Source organism: Eschrichtius robustus, chromosome 14 (assembly GCF_028021215.1).
Source record: "Eschrichtius robustus isolate mEscRob2 chromosome 14, mEscRob2.pri, whole genome shotgun sequence".
Taxonomy (NCBI): Eukaryota; Metazoa; Chordata; class Mammalia; order Artiodactyla; family Eschrichtiidae; genus Eschrichtius; species Eschrichtius robustus.
This window is the reverse complement of record NC_090837.1, coordinates 60420248-60438277: the sequence shown is the minus strand read 5'-3', so window position 1 is coordinate 60438277 and position 18030 is coordinate 60420248.

Genomic DNA, 18030 nt, shown 5'->3' with positions numbered 1-18030 from the left:
TGCACATGCTTTGTGGTTCACAGGTTGTCTGACCCTGCTCCTTTGGGAGACTTTCAGAGCTGACGCTATCCCTGGGCTGCCCAAGCAAAGAGGCATAGAGGCCTTTCACCCTGAAGGCCATGGGCTTGTTTCCCATGGAGAATGTGTACGTCGCCCCTCCCGGGCTGGAGGCGTGTAAGTTGACACCATGTATTCTGCCCACGGAAAATCCAAGTAGGTGTACTCGATTTGGGCTGCCTGGTGAAACAGTGTGCAGTCGCCAGCACCCGGAGTACTTTTCCTCTAGTTTGATTCCTAGCTAGGTAAACCCGGACTTCGGAGGCTAGGTGGCAGCAAACGTGTTAAGCTTGTGGGGAAACCCTTTGACCAATGGGCCATATGCTTGTGCGTGTGGCCGGAGTTAGGCAGGAACTCTCCCACTCAGGGTTTTTACCTTACGATAAGCTGTCCCTTTTGGCTGAAGCAGCGGGCGTGTCTGTATCACAGCCTGGGAAGCAGGGCCTGAGGGGAGGCGGCCAACTGACTAGCCTCCATTATAGGCAGCTGAGAAAATGGGGCAATTCTTATGGAACCCGCTTACAACGAAATGTTTCTCTTCAGAAGAGGGGATTTTGCTACCACACGTCAGCAGCTCCTCTCCCTCAGAGTGCTGTTCCTGTGTAGACTAGGGAAAACCACCATGGTCTCCAGCTTTTGAACGGCTCTTTTCCCAGTTGGTTTCATCCGTGAAAGAGCCAGAAGGGCTGATCTCAAGCAATCGGCCTGCACAACCTGAGTCCTTGGGGTCAGGCAGTCCTGAGTCATTGTGCCACCAAAAGAATGAAAGCAAAGTTGCCTGCCACAGGAAAGCACAGCGAGGCCTGGTGCTTTCTCTCGGAAATTGAAGTGGGCTTGAAAGGTGAGGCTTATACTACATTGTGGAAAAGCTCGTGGTTACGGCTATCTTTCTCCCTCTCTCTGTCCCGTCCCATGGGCTCAGCCGTGTGGGAATGCTGAGTGGGAGAGACCGCCTGTGTGTCGGGCTCAGAAGTCTTCTTCGCTTTAGGGCAATTACGTTTCTGTCTTACTTCGTGGAGGAGGCATGAGGGCGCCCAGAGATTTTCTGACATGAAATAACTAAGGACAGAGCATCTGGAGGAGCTGGAAGGAGCCGAAAAGCCAGCATTCCGAAGGTGTCTGTGAGAGCTGCCAGACACTCTGCCGTCATAGGCCTAAGAATCTTTGTGACGGCATGGCAACACTTGGAATCCTAGGACACTGTGGAAGGGCGACTCGCAAACTGGGTGGAAGAAGGTTCCAAGCCCAGTGTTCTTTCATGTACCAAAGAGAACGCAAGTGTCTGAGGCTGGTAGCACATTGTTGCTGGAGAGCACTGCATCCTCGTGGGCCTGTCGGCTACTTGCCTGTTTCCGACCCTCTCAGGAAACTCTTCCAAAACGCCGTCGGGGCCCGCTTAGAGAGCGAAGCTGCGAAGTGGATGCTCGGAATATTAACCTATTTACTGGCCCCGGGTCCCAAGCATCCATCCTTCTCTGGAGGGTACGTACCCCACCAAGGGATTCAAGCAGGGAGTATGCCTTGTACAACTTACACAGGAAACTGGGTTGAGATGAAGGGCCACGCTGCTTGTGCTCACACTACGTGCGCCAGAGAAGTTATGACGTAGCAGATATCAACCCCCTTTCTTTACACATGTGGACCCCAAAGAAGTGCTGGGCCGTGGGTGTTCTCAGGCCAAGAGCAGTCCTTGTTCTGGCCTTCACCTGCTCTGTGGATCAAAGGTTCTTTGACTCTGCTCCTTTGGAAGCCTTTCAGAGCTGACCCTATGCCTTGGCTGCTGAAGCACAGAGGCATAGAGGCCTTTCACCCTGAAGGCATGGGCTTGTTTCCCATGGCAAGAGTCTATGTCGCCCCTCCCCGGCTGGAAGCGTGTAAGTTGACACCATTTTTTCTGCCCATGGAAAATACAAGAAGGTGTACTCGGTTTGGGCTGCCTGGTAAAACAGTTTGCAGTCGCCAGCACCCTGAGTACTATTCCTCAAGTTTGATTATTCCTAGCTAGGTAAACCCGGACTTCGGAGGCTAGATGGGAGCAAACGTGTTAAGCTTGTGGAGAAAGCCTTTGACCAATGGCAAAATGCTCGTGCTTGTGGCGGGGATTAGGCAGGAACTCTCCCACTCAAGGTTTTTACTTACGATAAGCTTTCCTTTTAGGCTGAACCAGGCGACGTGTGTGTATCACATCCTGGGAAGCAGGGCCTGAGGGGAAACCGCCACCTGACTGGCCTCCATTATAGGCAGCTGACAAAACGGTCCCAAGCTTACGGAACCCACTTACCACGAAATGTTTCTCTTCAGAAGAGGAGATTTTGCTACCACGCGTCAGCAGCTCCTCTCCCTCAGAGTGCTGTTCCTGTGTAGACTAGGGAAAACCACCACGATTTCCAGGTTTTGAACGGCTCTTTTCCCAGTTGGTTTCATCCGAGAAAGAGCCAGAAGGGCTGATCTCAGGCAATCGGCCTGCACACCGTGAGTCCTTGGGGTAGGGCAGTCCTGAGTCAATGTGTCTCCTAAAGAACGAAAGCAAAGTTTCCTGCCACAGGAAAGCACAGAGAGGCCTGGTGCTTTCTCTAGGAAATTCAAGTGGGCTTGAAAGGTGAGGCCTAGACTACATTGTGGAAAATATCGGGATTACGGCTACCTCTCCCCCTCTCACTGCCCCGTACCCTGTGCTCAGCCGTGTGGGAATGCTGATTGCGAGAGTCTGCCTCTCTGCCGGGCTCAGAAGGCTTCTTCCCGTTTGGGCAATTCCGTTTGTGTCTTACTTCGTGGAGGAGGAATGAGGGCGCCCAGAGGTTTTCTGACGTGAAATAACTAATGACAGAGCATCTGGAGGAGCTGGTTTCTCGGTGGAAGGAGCCAAAAAGCCAGCATTCCTAAGGTCTCTTTGAGAGCTGCCAGACACTCTGCCGTCATAGGCCTAAGAATTGGCCCTTGTAACGGCACGGCAACACTTGGAATCCTAGGACACTGTGGAAGGGCGACTCGCAAACTGGATGGAAGAAGCTTCCAAGCCCAGTGTTCTTTCATGTACCAAAGAGAACGCAAGTGTCTGACGCTGGTAGCATTGTTGCTGGAGAGCACTGGCCTCCTTGTGGGCCTGTCGGCTACTTTCCTGTTTCCGACCCTCTCAGGAAACTCTTCCAGAATACCGTTGGAACCTGCTTAGAGAGCGAAGCTGCGAAGTGGATGCACAGAACATTAACCTAGATACCAGCCCAGGGTCCCTAGCATCCATTTTTCTCTGGAGGGTACTTACCCCACACAGGGATTCAAGCAGCGCGTTTGGCTTGTACAACTTACACAGGAAAATGGGATGAGACGTTGGGTCACTCTGCTTGTGCTCACACTACGTGCCCCGGAGAAGTTATGACGCAGCAGATGTCCACCCCCTTTCTCTACACATGTGGACCCCAAAGAGGCGCTGGGTAGTGGGTGTTCTCAGGCCAAGAGCAGTCCTTGTTCTGGGCTGCACATGCTTTGTGGTTCACAGGTTGTCTGACCCTGCTCCTTTGGGAGACTTTCAGAGCTGACGCTATCCCTGGGCTGCCCAAGCAAAGAGGCATAGAGGCCTTTCACCCTGAAGGCCATGGGCTTGTTTCCCATGGAGAATGTGTACGTCGCCCCTCCCGGGCTGGAGGCGTGTAAGTTGACACCATGTATTCTGCCCACGGAAAATCCAAGTAGGTGTACTCGATTTGGGCTGCCTGGTGAAACAGTGTGCAGTCGCCAGCACCCGGAGTACTTTTCCTCTAGTTTGATTCCTAGCTAGGTAAACCCGGACTTCGGAGGCTAGGTGGCAGCAAACGTGTTAAGCTTGTGGGGAAACCCTTTGACCAATGGGCCATATGCTTGTGCGTGTGGCCGGAGTTAGGCAGGAACTCTCCCACTCAGGGTTTTTCCCTTACGATAAGCTGTCCCTTTTGGCTGAAGCAGCGGGCGTGTCTGTATCACAGCCTGGGAAGCAGGGCCTGAGGGGAGGCTGCCAACTGACTAGCCTCCATTATAGGCAGCTGAGAAAATGGGGCAATTCTTATGGAACCCGCTTACAACGAAATGTTTCTCTTCAGAAGAGGGGATTTTGCTACCACACGTCAGCAGCTCCTCTCCCTCAGAGTGCTGTTCCTGTGTAGACTAGGGAAAACCACCATGGTCTCCAGCTTTTGAACGGCTCTTTTCCCAGTTGGTTTCATCCGTGAAAGAGCCAGAAGGGCTGATCTCAAGCAATCGGCCTGCACAACCTGAGTCCTTGGGGTCAGGCAGTCCTGAGTCATTGTGCCACCAAAAGAATGAAAGCAAAGTTGCCTGCCACAGGAAATCACAGCGAGGCCTGGTGCTTTCTCTCGGAAATTGAAGTGGGCTTGAAAGGTGAGGCTCATACTACATTATGGAAAAGCTCGTGGTTACGGCTATCTTTCTCCCTCTCTCTGTCCCGTCCCATGGGCTCAGCCGTGTGGGAATGCTGAGTGGGAGAGACCGCCTGTGTGTCGGGCTCAGAAGTCTTCTTCGCTTTAGGGCAATTACGTTTCTGTCTTACTTCGTGGAGGAGGCATGAGGGCGCCCAGAGATTTTCTGACAAGAAATAACAAAGATCAGAGCATCTGGAGGAGCTGGAAGGAGCCGAAAAGCCAGCATTCCGAAGGTGTCTGTGAGAGCTGCCAGACACTCTGCCGTCATAGGCCTAAGAATCTTTGTGACGGCATGGCAACACTTGGAATCCTAGGACACTGTGGAAGGGCGACTCGCAAACTGGGTGGAAGAAGGTTCCAAGCCCAGTGTTCTTTCATGTACCAAAGAGAACGCAAGTGTCTGAGGCTGGTAGCACATTGTTGCTGGAGAGCACTGCATCCTCGTGGGCCTGTCGGCTACTTGCCTGTTTCCGACCCTCTCAGGAAACTCTTCCAAAACGCCGTCGGGGCCCGCTTAGAGAGCGAAGCTGCGAAGTGGATGCTCGGAATATTAACCTATTTACTGGCCCCGGGTCCCAAGCATCCATCCTTCTCTGGAGGGTACGTACCCCACCAAGGGATTCAAGCAGGGAGTATGCCTTGTACAACTTACACAGGAAACTGGGTTGAGATGAAGGGCCACGCTGCTTGTGCTCACACTACGTGCGCCAGAGAAGTTATGACGTAGCAGATATCAACCCCCTTTCTTTACACATGTGGACCCCAAAGAAGTGCTGGGCCGTGGGTGTTCTCAGGCCAAGAGCAGTCCTTGTTCTGGCCTTCACCTGCTCTGTGGATCAAAGGTTCTTTGACTCTGCTCCTTTGGAAGCCTTTCAGAGCTGACCCTATGCCTTGGCTGCTGAAGCACAGAGGCATAGAGGCCTTTCACCCTGAAGGCATGGGCTTGTTTCCATTGGAAAGAGTCTATATCGCCCCTCCCCGGCTGGAAGCGTGTAAGTTGACACCATTTTTTCTGCCCATGGAAAATACAAGAAGGTGTACTCGGTTTGGGCTGCCTGGTAAAACAGTTTGCAGTCGCCAGCACCCTGAGTACTATTCCTCAAGTTTGATTATTCCTAGCTAGGTAAACCCGGACTTCGGAGGCTAGATGGGAGCAAACGTGTTGAGCTTGTGGAGAAAGCCTTTGACCAATGGCAAAATGCTCGTGCTTGTGGCGGGGATTAGGCAGGAACTCTCCCACTCAAGGTTTTTACTTACGATAAGCTTTCCTTTTAGGCTGAACCAGGCGACGTGTGTGTATCACATCCTGGGAAGCAGGGCCTGAGGGGAAACCGCCACCTGACTGGCCTCCATTATAGGCAGCTGACAAAACGGTCCCAAGCTTACGGAACCCACTTACCACGAAATGTTTCTCTTCAGAAGAGGAGATTTTGCTACCACGCGTCAGCAGCTCCTCTCCCTCAGAGTGCTGTTCTTGTTTAGACTAGGGAAAACCACCACGATTTCCAGGTTTTGAACGGCTCTTTTCCCAGTTGGTTTCATCCGAGAAAGAGCCAGAAGGGCTGATCTCAGGCAATCGGCCTGCACACCGTGAGTCCTTGGGGTAGGGCAGTCCTGAGTCAATGTGTCTCCTAAAGAACGAAAGCAAAGTTTCCTGCCACAGGAAAGCACAGAGAGGCCTGGTGCTTTCTCTAGGAAATTCAAGTGGGCTTGAAAGGTGAGGCCTAGACTACATTGTGGAAAAGATCGGGATTACGGCTACCTCTCCCCCTCTCTCTGCCCCGTACCCTGTGCTCAGCCGTGTGGGAATGCTGATTGGGTGAGTCTGCCTCTCTGCCGGGCTCAGAAGGCTTCTTCCCGTTTGGGCAATTCCGTTTGTGTCTTACTTCGTGGAGGAGGAATGAGGGCGCCCAGAGGTTTTCTGACGTGAAATAACTAATGACAGAGCATCTGGAGGAGCTGGTTTCTCGGTGGAAGGAGCCAAAAAGCCAGCATTCCTAAGGTCTCTTTGAGAGCTGCCAGACACTCTGCCGTCATAGGCCTAAGAATTGGCCCTTGTAACGGCACGGCAACACTTGGAATCCTAGGACACTGTGGAAGGGCGACTCGCAAACTGGATGGAAGAAGCTTCCAAGCCCAGTGTTCTTTCATGTACCAAAGAGAACGCAAGTGTCTGACGCTGGTAGCATTGTTGCTGGAGAGCACTGGCCTCCTTGTGGGCCTGTCGGCTACTTTCCTGTTTCCGACCCTCTCAGGAAACTCTTCCAGAATACCGTTGGAACCTGCTTAGAGAGCGAAGCTGCGAAGTGGATGCACAGAACATTAACCTAGATACCAGCCCAGGGTCCCTAGCATCCATTTTTCTCTGGAGGGTACTTACCCCACACAGGGATTCAAGCAGCGCGTTTGGCTTGTACAACTTACACAGGAAAATGGGATGAGACGTTGGGTCACTCTGCTTGTGCTCACACTACGTGCCCCGGAGAAGTTATGACGCAGCAGATGTCCACCCCCTTTCTCTACACATGTGGACCCCAAAGAGGCGCTGGGTAGTGGGTGTTCTCAGGCCAAGAGCAGTCCTTGTTCTGGGCTGCACATGCTTTGTGGTTCACAGGTTGTCTGACCCTGCTCCTTTGGGAGACTTTCAGAGCTGACGCTATCCCTGGGCTGCCCAAGCAAAGAGGCATAGAGGCCTTTCACCCTGAAGGCCATGGGCTTGTTTCCCATGGAGAATGTGTACGTCGCCCCTCCCGGGCTGGAGGCGTGTAAGTTGACACCATGTATTCTGCCCACGGAAAATCCAAGTAGGTGTACTCGATTTGGGCTGCCTGGTGAAACAGTGTGCAGTCGCCAGCACCCGAAGTACTTTTCCTCTAGTTTGATTCCTAGCTAGGTAAACCCGGACTTCGGAGGCTAGGTGGCAGCAAACGTGTTAAGCTTGTGGGGAAACCCTTTGACCAATGGGCCATATGCTTGTGTGTGTGGCCGGAGTTAGGCAGGAACTCTCCCACTCAGGGTTTTTCCCTTACGATAAGCTGTCCCTTTTGGCTGAAGCAGCGGGCGTGTCTGTATCACAGCCTGGGAAGCAGGGCCTGAGGGGAGGCTGCCAACTGACTAGCCTCCATTATAGGCAGCTGAGAAAATGGGGCAATTCTTATGGAACCCGCTTACAACGAAATGTTTCTCTTCAGAAGAGGGGATTTTGCTACCACACGTCAGCAGCTCCTCTCCCTCAGAGTGCTGTTCCTGTGTAGACTAGGGAAAACCACCATGGTCTCCAGCTTTTGAACGGCTCTTTTCCCAGTTGGTTTCATCCGTGAAAGAGCCAGAAGGGCTGATCTCAAGCAATCGGCCTGCACAACCTGAGTCCTTGGGGTCAGGCAGTCCTGAGTCATTGTGCCACCAAAAGAATGAAAGCAAAGTTGCCTGCCACAGGAAATCACAGCGAGGCCTGGTGCTTTCTCTCGGAAATTGAAGTGGGCTTGAAAGGTGAGGCTCATACTACATTGTGGAAAAGCTCGTGGTTACGGCTATCTCTCTCCCTCTCTCTGTCCCGTCCCATGGGCTCAGCCGTGTGGGAATGCTGAGTGGGAGAGACCGCCTGTGTGTCGGGCTCAGAAGTCTTCTTCGCTTTAGGGCAATTACGTTTCTGTCTTACTTCGTGGAGGAGGCATGAGGGCGCCCAGAGATTTTCTGACATGAAATAACTAAGGACAGAGCATCTGGAGGAGCTGGAAGGAGCCGAAAAGCCAGCATTCCGAGGGGTCTGTGAGAGCTGCCAGACACTCTGCCGTCATAGGCCTAAGAATCTTTGTGACGGCATGGCAACACTTGGAATCCTAGGACACTGTGGAAGGGCGACTCGCAAACTGGGTGGAAGAAGGTTCCAAGCCCAGTGTTCTTTCATGTACCAAAGAGAACGCAAGTGTCTGAGGCTGGTAGCATTGTTGCTGGAGAGCACTGCATCCTCGTGGGCCTGTGGGCTACTTGCCTGTTTCCGACCCTCTCAGGAAACTCTTCCAAAACGCCGTCGGGGCCCGCTTAGAGAGCGAAGCTGCGAAGTGGATGCTCGGAATATTAACCTATTTACTGGCCCCGGGTCCCAAGCATCCATCCTTCTCTGGAGGGTACGTACCCCACCAAGGGATTCAAGCAGGGAGTATGCCTTGTACAACTTACACAGGAAACTGGGTTGAGATGAAGGGCCACGCTGCTTGTGCTCACACTACGTGCGCCAGAGAAGTTATGACGTAGCAGATATCATCCCCCTTTCTTTACACATGTGGACCCCAAAGAAGTGCTGGGCCGTGGGTGTACTCAGGCCAAGAGCAGTCCTTGTTCTGGCCTTCACCTGCTCTGTGGATCAAAGGTTCTTTGACTCTGCTCCTTTGGAAGCCTTTCAGAGCTGACCCTATGCCTTGGCTGCTGAAGCACAGAGGCATAGAGGCCTTTCACCCTGAAGGCATGGGCTTGTTTCCATTGGAAAGAGTCTATGTCGCCCCTCCCCGGCTGGAAGCGTGTAAGTTGACACCATTTTTTCTGCCCATGGAAAATACAAGAAGGTGTACTCGGTTTGGGCTGCCTGGTAAAACAGTTTGCAGTCGCCAGCACCCTGAGTACTATTCCTCAAGTTTGATGATTCCTAGCTAGGTAAACCCGGACTTCGGAGGCTAGATGGGAGCAAACGTGTTGAGCTTGTGGAGAAAGCCTTTGACCAATGGCAAAATGCTCGTGCTTGTGGCGGGGATTAGGCAGGAACTCTCCCACTCAAGGTTTTTACTTACGATAAGCTTTCCTTTTAGGCTGAACCAGGCGACGTGTGTGTATCACATCCTGGGAAGCAGGGCCTGAGGGGAAACCGCCACCTGACTGGCCTCCATTATAGGCAGCTGACAAAACGGTCCCAAGCTTACGGAACCCACTTACCACGAAATGTTTCTCTTCAGAAGAGGAGATTTTGCTACCACGCGTCAGCAGCTCCTCTCCCTCAGAGTGCTGTTCTTGTTTAGACTAGGGAAAACCACCACGATTTCCAGGTTTTGAACGGCTCTTTTCCCAGTTGGTTTCATCCGAGAAAGAGCCAGAAGGGCTGATCTCAGGCAATCGGCCTGCACACCGTGAGTCCTTGGGGTAGGGCAGTCCTGAGTCAATGTGTCTCCTAAAGAACGAAAGCAAAGTTTCCTGCCACAGGAAAGCACAGAGAGGCCTGGTGCTTTCTCTAGGAAATTCAAGTGGGCTTGAAAGGTGAGGCCTAGACTACATTGTGGAAAAGATCGGGATTACGGCTACCTCTCCCCCTCTCTCTGCCCCGTACCCTGTGCTCAGCCGTGTGGGAATGCTGATTGGGAGAGTCTGCCTCTCTGCCGGGCTCAGAAGGCTTCTTCCCGTTTGGGCAATTCCGTTTGTGTCTTACTTCGTGGAGGAGGAATGAGGGCGCCCAGAGGTTTTCTGACGTGAAATAACTAATGACAGAGCATCTGGAGGAGCTGGTTTCTCGGTGGAAGGAGCCAAAAAGCCAGCATTCCTAAGGTCTCTTTGAGAGCTGCCAGACACTCTGCCGTCATAGGCCTAAGAATTGGCCCTTGTAACGGCACGGCAACACTTGGAATCCTAGGACACTGTGGAAGGGCGACTCGCAAACTGGATGGAAGAAGCTTCCAAGCCCAGTGTTCTTTCATGTACCAAAGAGAACGCAAGTGTCTGACGCTGGTAGCATTGTTGCTGGAGAGCACTGGCCTCCTTGTGGGCCTGTCGGCTACTTTCCTGTTTCCGACCCTCTCAGGAAACTCTTCCAGAATACCGTTGGAACCTGCTTAGAGAGCGAAGCTGCGAAGTGGATGCACAGAACATTAACCTAGATACCAGCCCAGGGTCCCTAGCATCCATTTTTCTCTGGAGGGTACTTACCCCACACAGGGATTCAAGCAGCGCGTTTGCCTTGTACAACTTACACAGGAAAATGGGATGAGACGTTGGGTCACTCTGCTTGTGCTCACACTACGTGCCCCGGAGAAGTTATGACGCAGCAGATGTCCACCCCCTTTCTCTACACATGTGGACCCCAAAGAGGCGCTGGGTAGTGGGTGTTCTCAGGCCAAGAGCAGTCCTTGTTCTGGGCTGCACATGCTTTGTGGTTCACAGGTTGTCTGACCCTGCTCCTTTGGGAGACTTTCAGAGCTGACGCTATCCCTGGGCTGCCCAAGCAAAGAGGCATAGAGGCCTTTCACCCTGAAGGCCATGGGCTTGTTTCCCATGGAGAATGTGTACGTCGCCCCTCCCGGGCTGGAGGCGTGTAAGTTGACACCATGTATTCTGCCCACGGAAAATCCAAGTAGGTGTACTCGATTTGGGCTGCCTGGTGAAACAGTGTGCAGTCGCCAGCACCCGGAGTACTTTTCCTCTAGTTTGATTCCTAGCTAGGTAAACCCGGACTTCGGAGGCTAGGTGGCAGCAAACGTGTTAAGCTTGTGGGGAAACCCTTTGACCAATGGGCCATATGCTTGTGCGTGTGGCCGGAGTTAGGCAGGAACTCTCCCACTCAGGGTTTTTACCTTACGATAAGCTGTCCCTTTTGGCTGAAGCAGCGGGCGTGTCTGTATCACAGCCTGGGAAGCAGGGCCTGAGGGGAGGCTGCCAACTGACTAGCCTCCATTATAGGCAGCTGAGAAAATGGGGCAATTCTTATGGAACCCGCTTACAACGAAATGTTTCTCTTCAGAAGAGGGGATTTTGCTACCACACGTCAGCAGCTCCTCTCCCTCAGAGTGCTGTTCCTGTGTAGACTAGGGAAAACCACCATGGTCTCCAGCTTTTGAACGGCTCTTTTCCCAGTTGGTTTCATCCGTGAAAGAGCCAGAAGGGCTGATCTCAAGCAATCGGCCTGCACAACCTGAGTCCTTGGGGTCAGGCAGTCCTGAGTCATTGTGCCACCAAAAGAATGAAAGCAAAGTTGCCTGCCACAGGAAATCACAGCGAGGCCTGGTGCTTTCTCTCGGAAATTGAAGTGGGCTTGAAAGGTGAGGCTTATACTACATTGTGGAAAAGCTCGTGGTTACGGCTATCTTTCTCCCTCTCTCTGTCCCGTCCCATGGGCTCAGCCGTGTGGGAATGCTGAGTGGGAGAGACCGCCTGTGTGTCGGGCTCAGGAGTCTTCTTCGCTTTAGGGCAATTACGTTTCTGTCTTACTTCGTGGAGGAGGAATGAGGGCGCCCAGAGATTTTCTGACATGAAATAACTAAGGACAGAGCATCTGGAGGAGCTGGAAGGAGCCGAAAAGCCAGCATTCCGAAGGTGTCTGTGAGAGCTGCCAGACACTCTGCCGTCATAGGCCTAAGAATCTTTGTGACGGCATGGCAACACTTGGAATCCTAGGACACTGTGGAAGGGCGACTCGCAAACTGGGTGGAAGAAGGTTCCAAGCCCAGTGTTCTTTCATGTACCAAAGAGAACGCAAGTGTCTGAGGCTGGTAGCACATTGTTGCTGGAGAGCACTGCATCCTCGTGGGCCTGTGGGCTACTTGCCTGTTTCCGACCCTCTCAGGAAACTCTTCCAAAACGCCGTCGGGGCCCGCTTAGAGAGCGAAGCTGCGAAGTGGATGCTCGGAATATTAACCTATTTACTGGCCCCGGGTCCCAAGCATCCATCCTTCTCTGGAGGGTACGTACCCCACCAAGGGATTCAAGCAGGGAGTATGCCTTGTACAACTTACACAGGAAACTGGGTTGAGATGAAGGGCCACGCTGCTTGTGCTCACACTACGTGCGCCAGAGAAGTTATGACGTAGCAGATATCAACCCCCTTTCTTTACACATGTGGACCCCAAAGAAGTGCTGGGCCGTGGGTGTTCTCAGGCCAAGAGCAGTCCTTGTTCTGGCCTTCACCTGCTCTGTGGATCAAAGGTTCTTTGACTCTGCTCCTTTGGAAGCCTTTCAGAGCTGACCCTATGCCTTGGCTGCTGAAGCACAGAGGCATAGAGGCCTTTCACCCTGAAGGCATGGGCTTGTTTCCCATGGAAAGAGTCTATGTCGCCCCTCCCCGGCTGGAAGCGTGTAAGTTGACACCATTTTTTCTGCCCATGGAAAATACAAGAAGGTGTACTCGGTTTGGGCTGCCTGGTAAAACAGTTTGCAGTCGCCAGCACCCTGAGTACTATTCCTCAAGTTTGATTATTCCTAGCTAGGTAAACCCGGACTTCGGAGGCTAGATGGGAGCAAACGTGTTAAGCTTGTGGAGAAAGCCTTTGACCAATGGCAAAATGCTTGTGCTTGTGGCGGGGATTAGGCAGGAACTCTCCCACTCAAGGTTTTTACTTACGATACGCTTTCCTTTTAGGCTGAACCAGGCGACGTGTGTGTATCACATCCTGGGAAGCAGGGCCTGAGGGGAAACTGCCACCTGACTGGCCTCCATTATAGGCAGCTGACAAAACGGTCCCAAGCTTACGGAACCCACTTACCACGAAATGTTTCTCTTCAGAAGAGGAGATTTTGCTACCACGCGTCAGCAGCTCCTCTCCCTCAGAGTGCTGTTCTTGTTTAGACTAGGGAAAACCACCACGATTTCCAGGTTTTGAACGGCTCTTTTCCCAGTTGGTTTCATCCGAGAAAGAGCCAGAAGGGCTGATCTCAGGCAATCGGCCTGCACACCGTGAGTCCTTGGGGTAGGGCAGTCCTGAGTCAATGTGTCTCCTAAAGAACGAAAGCAAAGTTTCCTGCCACAGGAAAGCACAGAGAGGCCTGGTGCTTTCTCTAGGAAATTCAAGTGGGCTTGAAAGGTGAGGCCTAGACTACATTGTGGAAAAGATCGGGATTACGGCTACCTCTCCCCCTCTCTCTGCCCCGTACCCTGTGCTCAGCCGTGTGGGAATGCTGATTGGGAGAGTCTGCCTCTCTGCCGGGCTCAGAAGGCTTCTTCCCGTTTGGGCAATTCCGTTTGTGTCTTACTTCGTGGAGGAGGAATGAGGGCGCCCAGAGGTTTTCTGACGTGAAATAACTAATGACAGAGCATCTGGAGGAGCTGGTTTCTCGGTGGAAGGAGCCAAAAAGCCAGCATTCCTAAGGTCTCTTTGAGAGCTGCCAGACACTCTGCCGTCATAGGCCTAAGAATTGGCCCTTGTAACGGCACGGCAACACTTGGAATCCTAGGACACTGTGGAAGGGCGACTCGCAAACTGGATGGAAGAAGCTTCCAAGCCCAGTGTTCTTTCATGTACCAAAGAGAACGCAAGTGTCTGACGCTTGTAGCATTGTTGCTGGAGAGCACTGGCCTCCTTGTGGGCCTGTCGGCTACTTTCCTGTTTCCGACCCTCTCAGGAAACTCTTCCAGAATACCGTTGGAACCTGCTTAGAGAGCGAAGCTGCGAAGTGGATGCACAGAACATTAACCTAGATACCAGCCCAGGGTCCCTAGCATCCATTTTTCTCTGGAGGGTACTTACCCCACACAGGGATTCAAGCAGCGCGTTTGCCTTGTACAACTTACACAGGAAAATGGGATGAGACGTTGGGTCACTCTGCTTGTGCTCACACTACGTGCCCCGGAGAAGTTATGACGCAGCAGATGTCCACCCCCTTTCTCTACACATGTGGACCCCAAAGAGGCGCTGGGTAGTGGGTGTTCTCAGGCCAAGAGCAGTCCTTGTTCTGGGCTGCACATGCTTTGTGGTTCACAGGTTGTCTGACCCTGCTCCTTTGGGAGACTTTCAGAGCTGACGCTATCCCTGGGCTGCCCAAGCAAAGAGGCATAGAGGCCTTTCACCCTGAAGGCCATGGGCTTGTTTCCCATGGAGAATGTGTACGTCGCCCCTCCCGGGCTGGAGGCGTGTAAGTTGACACCATGTATTCTGCCCACGGAAAATCCAAGTAGGTGTACTCGATTTGGGCTGCCTGGTGAAACAGTGTGCAGTCGCCAGCACCCGGAGTACTTTTCCTCTAGTTTGATTCCTAGCTAGGTAAACCCGGACTTCGGAGGCTAGGTGGCAGCAAACGTGTTAAGCTTGTGGGGAAACCCTTTGACCAATGGGCCATATGCTTGTGCGTGTGGCCGGAGTTAGGCAGGAACTCTCCCACTCAGGGTTTTTACCTTACGATAAGCTGTCCCTTTTGGCTGAAGCAGCGGGCGTGTCTGTATCACAGCCTGGGAAGCAGGGCCTGAGGGGAGGCGGCCAACTGACTAGCCTCCATTATAGGCAGCTGAGAAAATGGGGCAATTCTTATGGAACCCGCTTACAACGAAATGTTTCTCTTCAGAAGAGGGGATTTTGCTACCACACGTCAGCAGCTCCTCTCCCTCAGAGTGCTGTTCCTGTGTAGACTAGGGAAAACCACCATGGTCTCCAGCTTTTGAACGGCTCTTTTCCCAGTTGGTTTCATCCGTGAAAGGGCCAGAAGGGCTGATCTCAAGCAATCGGCCTGCACAACCTGAGTCCTTGGGGTCAGGCAGTCCTGAGTCATTGTGCCACCAAAAGAATGAAAGCAAAGTTGCCTGCCACAGGAAATCACAGCGAGGCCTGGTGCTTTCTCTCGGAAATTGAAGTGGGCTTGAAAGGTGAGGCTTATACTACATTGTGGAAAAGCTCGTGGTTACGGCTATCTTTCTCCCTCTCTCTGTCCCGTCCCATGGGCTCAGCCGTGTGGGAATGCTGAGTGGGAGAGACCGCCTGTGTGTCGGGCTCAGAAGTCTTCTTCGCTTTAGGGCAATTACGTTTCTGTCTTACTTCGTGGAGGAGGCATGAGGGCGCCCAGAGATTTTCTGACATGAAATAACTAAGGACAGAGCATCTGGAGGAGCTGGAAGGAGCCGAAAAGCCAGCATTCCGAAGGTGTCTGTGAGAGCTGCCAGACACTCTGCCGTCATAGGCCTAAGAATCTTTGTGACGGCATGGCAACACTTGGAATCCTAGGACACTGTGGAAGGGCGACTCGCAAACTGGGTGGAAGAAGGTTCCAAGCCCAGTGTTCTTTCATGTACCAAAGAGAACGCAAGTGTCTGAGGCTGGTAGCACATTGTTGCTGGAGAGCACTGCATCCTCGTGGGCCTGTGGGCTACTTGCCTGTTTCCGACCCTCTCAGGAAACTCTTCCAAAACGCCGTCGGGGCCCGCTTAGAGAGCGAAGCTGCGAAGTGGATGCTCGGAATATTAACCTATTTACTGGCCCCGGGTCCCAAGCATCCATCCTTCTCTGGAGGGTACGTACCCCACCAAGGGATTCAAGCAGGGAGTATGCCTTGTACAACTTACACAGGAAACTGGGTTGAGATGAAGGGCCACGCTGCTTGTGCTCACACTACGTGCGCCAGAGAAGTTATGACGTAGCAGATATCAACCCCCTTTCTTTACACATGTGGACCCCAAAGAAGTGCTGGGCCGTGGGTGTTCTCAGGCCAAGAGCAGTCCTTGTTCTGGCCTTCACCTGCTCTGTGGATCAAAGGTTCTTTGACTCTGCTCCTTTGGAAGCCTTTCAGAGCTGACCCTATGCCTTGGCTGCTGAAGCACAGAGGCATAGAGGCCTTTCACCCTGAAGGCATGGGCTTGTTTCCCATGGCAAGAGTCTATGTCGCCCCTCCCCGGCTGGAAGCGTGTAAGTTGACACCATTTTTTCTGCCCATGGAAAATACAAGAAGGTGTACTCGGTTTGGGCTGCCTGGTAAAACAGTTTGCAGTCGCCAGCACCCTGAGTACTATTCCTCAAGTTTGATGATTCCTAGCTAGGTAAACCCGGACTTCGGAGGCTAGATGGGAGCAAACGTGTTGAGCTTGTGGAGAAAGCCTTTGACCAATGGCAAAATGCTCGTGCTTGTGGCGGGGATTAGGCAGGAACTCTCCCACTCAAGGTTTTTACTTACGATAAGCTTTCCTTTTAGGCTGAACCAGGCGACGTGTGTGTATCACATCCTGGGAAGCAGGGCCTGAGGGGAAACCGCCACCTGACTGGCCTCCATTATAGGCAGCTGACAAAACGGTCCCAAGCTTACGGAACCCACTTACCACGAAATGTTTCTCTTCAGAAGAGGAGATTTTGCTACCACGCGTCAGCAGCTCCTCTCCCTCAGAGTGCTGTTCTTGTTTAGACTAGGGAAAACCACCACGATTTCCAGGTTTTGAACGGCTCTTTTCCCAGTTGGTTTCATCCGAGAAAGAGCCAGAAGGGCTGATCTCAGGCAATCGGCCTGCACACCGTGAGTCCTTGGGGTAGGGCAGTCCTGAGTCAATGTGTCTCCTAAAGAACGAAAGCAAAGTTTCCTGCCACAGGAAAGCACAGAGAGGCCTGGTGCTTTCTCTAGGAAATTCAAGTGGGCTTGAAAGGTGAGGCCTAGACTACATTGTGGAAAAGATCGGGATTACGGCTAACTCTCCCCCTCTCTCTGCCCCGTACCCTGTGCTCAGCCGTGTGGGAATGCTGATTGGGAGAGTCTGCCTCTCTGCCGGGCTCAGAAGGCTTCTTCCCGTTTGGGCAATTCCGTTTGTGTCTTACTTCGTGGAGGAGGAATGAGGGCGCCCAGAGGTTTTCTGACGTGAAATAACTAATGACAGAGCATCTGGAGGAGCTGGTTTCTCGGTGGAAGGAGCCAAAAAGCCAGCATTCCTAAGGTCTCTTTGAGAGCTGCCAGACACTCTGCCGTCATAGGCCTAAGAATTGGCCCTTGTAACGGCACGGCAACACTTGGAATCCTAGGACACTGTGGAAGGGCGACTCGCAAACTGGATGGAAGAAGCTTCCAAGCCCAGTGTTCTTTCATGTACCAAAGAGAACGCAAGTGTCTGACGCTGGTAGCATTGTTGCTGGAGAGCACTGGCATCCTTGTGGGCCTGTCGGCTACTTTCCTGTTTCCGACCCTCTCAGGAAACTCTTCCAGAATACCGTTGGAACCTGCTTAGAGAGCGAAGCTGCGAAGTGGATGCACAGAACATTAACCTAGATACCAGCCCAGGGTCCCTAGCATCCATTTTTCTCTGGAGGGTACTTACCCCACACAGGGATTCAAGCAGCGCGTTTGCCTTGTACAACTTACACAGGAAAATGGGATGAGACGTTGGGTCACTCTGCTTGTGCTCACACTACGTGCCCCGGAGAAGTTATGACGCAGCAGATGTCCACCCCCTTTCTCTACACATGTGGACCCCAAAGAGGCGCTGGGTAGTGGGTGTTCTCAGGCCAAGAGCAGTCCTTGTTCTGGGCTGCACATGCTTTGTGGTTCACAGGTTGTCTGACCCTGCTCCTTTGGGAGACTTTCAGAGCTGACGCTATCCCTGGGCTGCCCAAGCAAAGAGGCATAGAGGCCTTTCACCCTGAAGGCCATGGGCTTGTTTCCCATGGAGAATGTGTACGTCGCCCCTCCCGGGCTGGAGGCGTGTAAGTTGACACCATGTATTCTGCCCACGGAAAATCCAAGTAGGTGTACTCGATTTGGGCTGCCTGGTGAAACAGTGTGCAGTCGCCAGCACCCGGAGTACTTTTCCTCTAGTTTGATTCCTAGCTAGGTAAACCCGGACTTCGGAGGCTAGGTGGCAGCAAACGTGTTAAGCTTGTGGGGAAACCCTTTGACCAATGGGCCATATGCT